This window comes from Periplaneta americana, chromosome 4 (genome assembly GCF_040183065.1).
Source record: "Periplaneta americana isolate PAMFEO1 chromosome 4, P.americana_PAMFEO1_priV1, whole genome shotgun sequence".
NCBI lineage: Eukaryota > Metazoa > Arthropoda > Insecta > Blattodea > Blattidae > Periplaneta > Periplaneta americana.
Window position 1 is genome coordinate 196,410,071 of NC_091120.1, and position 7,518 is coordinate 196,417,588.

Below are 7,518 nucleotides of genomic sequence, written 5' to 3' on the forward strand. Positions count from 1 at the left end.
ACCTTAAGTGAACTATGCATTTACTAGGATCTTCCTACAAACTAACAGATACTTTAAATACCTCAAGTGAACTATGGATTTACACTGACTTTCCTACAACTCGTATTTTTTAATATTTCTTTAATTAAACTACGAATTTACTTGGACCTTCCTACAACTGCTATCTGAAATAACTCTTTAACTGAAGTATGGAATGGTTTGGACCTTGCAGGAACTAATATTTTTAAACAAGTCTTTAAATAAATTCTGGATTTACTTTGACCTTCCTACAACTCACACAGTATTTTACATACCCACTTCCTTAAGTTAAATATCGACTTATCATTCCTACAACTTACATTTTAAACATCTCTTTAAGCGAACAACACACTTACTTGGACCTTCCTGTAATTGTTATTTTAAATACTTCAAGTAATAGAACAGTTTGGAGTTTTCTACAACTGACATTTATGAAAACTAGGTCTATGGATTTACTTAAACCTTTCTACACCTGATATTTTACATTACTCCTTAATTAAAATGGATTTATTTGAATAATTTCCCTAAGGTTGATTGTTGAAATATCTTTAATCAAACTATGGATTTATTTAAAGTCAAAACAGTAGTAAACACGCAACACTGCGTGAAGCTATGAGCGTGTTTTCGAACCTCGCCTGGGGCAAGTACGTTAGTTTCATCATCATCTACATGTTCTCATAATTGAAGGCCGGACGTAATGATAAATACACGCCATATTAATCCCGTTACATTTATTTAAAAATTCTTCAGGTCCTCAAAAAAAATAAAATAAAAAACCTCCGGTTACTAACCTCATAAAAGATTTTCCACGCACTGACTTCACACAATATAAGATAATTCCCACATAATATTAAAGCAATAACAATAATATTGTCCCAATGAAGTAAACTGTGCAATATTTAATTGCATTCAGTCTTTGATCCGTGGCGAGAGATGAATGATCCATTTATAAATGTTGCACACAGTCTAAACATTTAAACGATTGCAAATAGCCACAATAATTCCCGCAGTGAACAGCTTTATTTATGTTTGACATGCAATTTTAATGCAACGAGTGCCGTGTTCGTTGGCACATATAATTTAATAGAGAGATAAATAATTCCTGGTTCCGTCCCACAAACTGGAAGTAACGTACAGTACAGTTGTAACATAGAACAGTTTAATTGTAATGATTATCACCTATTTATTTATTATTAATAGAGTTAGCCAACAGCGGTTAGCTAGTAATAGGCTAGAACAAGGATTGCAACAATAATATATATATATATAATTTGAACTGGTAATGGAAATTACGGGAAAACGGCTGAACGGATTTTAATAAATGACCTCTCATTTTGAAGCTTGGAACTCAAAGTTTTTTCGGAAAAATAGTAGTTTCCAGTGAAATGTCAATTTTTAAACGTAATTTTCCTATTTTCCAAAATCCATCTGTCGTCAGTTATGACATCTAGCTAATAGCATTCACGGCCGACTTGATATTCCCTTCGCTTTTTTGTAAAGGAGAAGCGAAGCGAGCATCAAGTCGGCCGTGTTGCATTTCAGAATAAAACAAAACACATACTACAGTAAACAATATTACACGAAGGCCATGACCTGCAAGAATGCTGACATATTTAGAGCTCAAATTAAATTGGTTATTAAAAACTTAACTTACTAAAAATAATTTACAGGTTCGATTCTGTGGTGTGTAATTTTCTGGGTACAGCTGTGTATTGGATGTTAAAAACTACAAAACTTGAGGTGGTTTGATGACATTATTATCATTAGAAATGAAATATTATTATAGTTAATGCCATGATGTGACTATTTTTCATTAATTATACATATTAATGCTATATTGATGATATGAAAGTGAAACGTTTTGGGGTTATATAAGTAGATGTAGAGAATAACTTAAATTAGATTTTGATTTCTATATTTTACTGAGTGGCGGTTATATAGTATATATAGTATATATTACTGAAAGCTATAAAACTTAAGTAAGATAATAATATTATTAAAAATCAAATATTTTTATAATTATTAATCAAGTGGGGTTGGGTCTTTTTCATATATTTAATGGCGGTGTGGTGTAAATATTTATATGCGTGGTTCTCTTCAGTATTGGCTCGAGAGAGTATCTTTCATTGTTATGGAAGCAAATAACTTTCAGAATGTCTGGTATTCTTCATTGAAAATAAATCTGAAAAATGTTCATTTGAGCGTCTAATGAACTTAGTTTGCAGCATTTGCTGCACAAGCCACTAGTATATATATAATTTGAACTGGTAATTAAAATTACGGGAAAACGGCTGAACGAATTTTAATTAGTGTCCCGTCATTTTGAAGCTTGGCATCCAAGGATTTTCAGAAAAATAGTAACATTCAGTGAAGCGTTAATTTTCCTACATAATTTTCCTATTTTCCAAAATCCAGCTTTCGTCAGTTTTGAGAACTAATTTACATTTCAGAATAAAAGAAAACACACACTACAATAAATAATAGGCTATTACACGAAGGCCATGAGCTGCAGGATTGCTGACATATTTAGAGTTCAAATTCAATTGGTTATTAAAAACTTCAAGACTTACTAAAAATAAGTTATAGGTCTGCTTCTGCGATGTGTAATTTTCTGAGTACAGCTGTGTATTGGATATTAAAATCTACAAAACTTGAGGTGGTTTGATGACATTATTACCATTAGAAATGAAATATTATTATAGTTAGTGCCATGATGTGACTATTTTTTCAATAATTATACATATTAATGCTATATTGTTGAAATGAAAGTGAAACGTTTTGAAGTTATGTAAGTGGATGTAGAAATATCTTAAATTAGATCTTCATTTCTATAATTTACTGAGTGGCGGCTATTATATATAACTACAAATATTGGTTGGGTCTTTTTCATACACTTAATGGCGGTGTGGTGTAGATACGTATATGCGTCATTCTCTTCATTATTGGCTCGAGAGAGCGCAAAAATTACAAATCCTAAAGAAAAGTAGTACTTACTGATAAAATAAGAGGCCTACAAAATTCAGATACTTGTAATATTTCGTGTTCAATTGCAATAATTTTCACTTCTTTTTGTTAAGTGAAGTTTGAATTGTTTAAATAAAGTTCAGTACATTTCAAATGCAGTGATTTGATTCGTATAATGCATATTAATTAACACTGCCTTTTGCGTATGAATTTTACATTCATTGCAGGATTGTAGCATATACATAGAAGGCAGTGGTTTTCATTACAACTCTAGAGCAGTTATTTGTAATATTTCAACATACTTATCTAGGTTGGCAACTCTGAATTCAGTAAAATCAACTTTCAATCGTGGTGACCGTTTGCTGTAACGACGTGAAAACACACTATCGTGTAAAAAATATTTTTAAAATTTTTGTACGTTTTCCATTCTTTACTATATAAGAAAATAAATATTTTCAAGTTTTTTAGCACATAAAAATAAGTTTTGCGTATGAATTTTACTTTCATTGCAGGGTTGTAGGATATACATAGAAGGCACTGGTTTTCATTGCAACACTAGAGCAATTATTTGTAATATTTCAAAAATACTTATCTAGGTTAGCAACTCTAAATTCAGTAAAATCAACTTTCAATTGTGGCGACCGTTTGCTTTAACGATGTGAAAACACACTATCGTGTAAAAAATATTTTTAAAATTTTTATGCGTTTTCCATTTTTTACTACATAAGAAAATAAATATTTTCAAGTTTTTTAGCACATAAAAATAAGTTTTGCGTATGAATTTTACTTTCATTGCAGGGTTGTAGGATATACATAGAAGGCAGTGGTTTTCATTGCAACACTAGAGCAATTATTTGTAATATTTCAATAATACTTATCTAGGTTAGCAACTCTAAATTGAGTAAAATCAACTTTCAATTGTGGCGACCGTTTGCTTTAACGATGTGAAAACACACTATCGTGTAAAAAATATTTTTAAAATTTTTATGCGTTTTCCATTTTTTACTACATAAGAAAATAAATATTTTCAAGTTTTTTAGCACATAAAAATAAGTTTTGCGTATGAATTTTACTTTCATTGCAGGGTTATAGGATATACATAGAAGGCAGTGGTTTTCATTGCAACACTAGAGCAATTATTTGTAATATTTCAATAATACTTATCTAGGTTAGCAACTCTAAATTCAGTAAAATCAACTTTCAATTGTGGCGACCGTTTGCTTTAACGATGTGAAAACACACTATCGTGTAAAAAATATTTTTAAAATTTTTATGCGTTTTCCATTTTTTACTACGTAAGAAAATAAATATTTTCAAGTTTTTTAGCACATAAAAATAAGTTTTGCGTATGAATTTTACTTTCATTGCAGGTTTGTAGGATATACATAGAAGGCAGTGGTTTTCATTGCAACACTAGAGCAATTATTTGTAATATTTCAAAAATACTTATCTAGGTTAGCAACTCTAAATTCAGTAAAATCAACTTTCAATTGTGGCGACCGTTTGCTTTAACGATGTGAAAACACACTATCGTGTAAAAAATATTTTTAAAATTTTTATGCGTTTTCCATTTTTTACTACATAAGAAAATAAATATTTTCAAGTTTTTTAGCACATAAAAATAAGTTTTGCGTATGAATTTTACTTTCATTGCAGGGTTGTAGGATATACATAGAAGGCAGTGGTTTTCATTGCAACACTAGAGCAATTATTTGTAATATTTCAAAAATACTTATCTAGGTTAGCAACTCTAAATTGAGTAAAATCAACTTTCAATTGTGGCGACCGTTTGCTTTAACGATGTGAAAACACACTATCGTGTAAAAAATATTTTTAAAATTTTTATACGTTTTCCATTTTTTACTACATAAGAAAATAAATATTTTCAAGTTTTTTAGCACATAAAAATAAGTTTTGCGTATGAATTTTACTTTCATTGCAGGGTTGTAGGATATACATAGAAGGCAGTGGTTTTCATTGCAACACTAGAGCAATTATTTGTAATATTTCAAAAATACTTATCTAGGTTAGCAACTCTAAATTGAGTAAAATCAACTTTCAATTGTGGCGACCGTTTGCTTTAACGATGTGAAAACACACTATCGTGTAAAAAATATTTTTAAAATTTTTATGCGTTTTCCATTTTTTACTACATAAGAAAATAAATATTTTCAAGTTTTTTAGCACATAAAAATAAGTTTTGCGTATGAATTTTACTTTCATTGCAGGGTTGTAGGATATACATAGAAGGCAGTGGTTTTCATTGCAACACTAGAGCAATTATTTGTAATATTTCAAAAATACTTATCTAGGTTAGCAACTCTAAATTCAGTAAAATCAACTTTCAATTGTGGCGACCGTTTGCTTTAACGATGTGAAAACACACTATCGTGTAAAAAATATTTTTAAAATTTTTATACGTTTTCCATTTTTTACTACATAAGAAAATAAATATTTTCAAGTTTTTTAGCACATAAAAATAAGTTCCCTACCGATCAGTGTAAGGGCTGCATTACGCCGTTTCTATAGATTCATACACGCATTTACGTCAAAATATTTGCCATAGTTGTGCTACCTTAAAACTACAATCCAGCAGACAATGCAGCATCGACTACACTGACCGAAGTAGACACAAAAGCGTTGCTAGGTAACTAGACAAGAAACCATTCAGAGAAATTGTTTCTGATTACTACTAAAAGACAATCCGATGCTCTTGTTTCGTGAACAGGGCGTGCCTTTCTCGGTTGCCGTGGAGACGGGAAACTGATCATTCAGGCCGTGTTATGTCGTACAGCCGCGTGTTTGGAAATCACTACGGCCTCCTTTTCCTGTAGCAGAGCTGTGTAATGTGCTAAAATAGTGTGTACACTCAACAGACCAGAAATGATGCATTACACGCCTCTAAAGGTTGTCCAAACTTCATACTACAAAGTCTTTACACTCTGTCAATACAACCAAGGTTAGACAAACAGAACACAGTCGACAGACAATATTTCTTATCAAATTATGATTGTCACACACTGATTTGGAGTAACCGGGATAAATTTCAAGTAGATTGAGCTCTAAATATGTTAGGCCTATGCATGGAAATAAGGATCACAATATTTATACAGTGTTGAAGATGGGAATAGATCGAATATTCAAATCAAGCTTTCAGGTAAAGTTGATTTCAATAATTTCGAGGGAAAAGTTGTTCCCGGGCCGGGTATCGAACCCGGGACCTTTGGTTTAACGTACCAACGCTCTACCAACTGAGATACCCGGGAACTCTACCAGACACCGATCCAATTTTTCCCTCTATATCCACAGACCTCAAAGTGGGCTAACAACCGTCAAGTAACCAACATTGAGTGCACACTAACTCTGTCTGACTTAAATTGTGGCTTTCTGTTAACGAACAGTGACGTGTATGCAAATCAAGCTTTCAGGTATAACTCCCTGTAAAGTTTATTTGAATAATTTCGAGGAAAAAGTTGTTCCGGTGCCGGGTATCGAACCCGGGACCTTTGGTTTGGACCTCTACCAACTGAGATACCCGGGAACTCTACCAGATACCGATCCAAGGATATATGTAAATACGTTTTGCTATTAGATCTACACAAAAGATAGTAAATATCAATACCTTAAAAACAATATACTTTGCATACTTCCACTCGGTAATGAGTTTTGGAATAATATTCTGGGGAAATTCCACAGATAGTAACAATATATTTCTATTACAAAAAAGAGTAATTAGAATAATAGTAGGTGCCAAATCTAGGGAATCGTGTAGGACTATTTAAAAAAAACTACAAATAATGCCCATGGCTTGTCAGTATATCTTTTCATTAATAATCTTCCTCGTATGTAATCGTGAAAACTTTGTAACTAATTCAACAGTTCATAGCATAAATACACGTCAAAAAAATGACTTTCATACTTCATCGGCAAGTCTATCGTGCTATCAAAAAGGAGTGGGTTATATTGCAGTAAAAATTTTTAATAGCCTCCCTATCGATATAAAAAATGAAACTCAAGATATAAGATTATTTAGGGCCAAATTAAAGAAGTACCTAATTTCTCACACCTTCTATTCTGTAAGTGAATTCATGACATTCAATAACACTTCATGAAACTGATACTAAAACTTTGTGTTGTACTAGTAGAGTATATTGTAAATCTCGTCTGTATATATTTCATCTACACTGTGACTATAAATTAAGATTTTATAATAGTATTAAGTTTTTTGACTTGTTCCATATTCTAGCTTAAGCAATGTATGACTACCATGGGATGTTAATAAATACAATACAATACAATACAATATAATACAAATGAGAAAGTTAAAAGACAAAGGAGAACATAGGAGTTGAAAAACGGTAGAGTATTATAACAAATGTTAATGAACGACCAAGAAAGGATCTTAAAAGAAAATAATAAAAATTAATATGAAGAGTAAGAGATTCATCGATAATCACATGATATTATGTAGCAGCTTGGACAACCCTGACAGTGTTTCATAGAGATATCAACAGCACTGTACCTTTATTTTCGAGA

At 31.4% G+C, this 7,518-nt stretch overlaps 1 non-coding gene across 1 annotated transcript; it reads right to left on the bottom strand.

The window, feature by feature from the left end:
* Positions 1-6,175: 6,175 nt before the first annotated feature.
* Positions 6,176-6,248, bottom strand: TRNAN-GUU (transfer RNA asparagine (anticodon GUU)). The gene has a single exon. It is a non-coding gene; the product is annotated as a tRNA-Asn (tRNA).
* Positions 6,249-7,518: the final 1,270 nt, after the last annotated feature.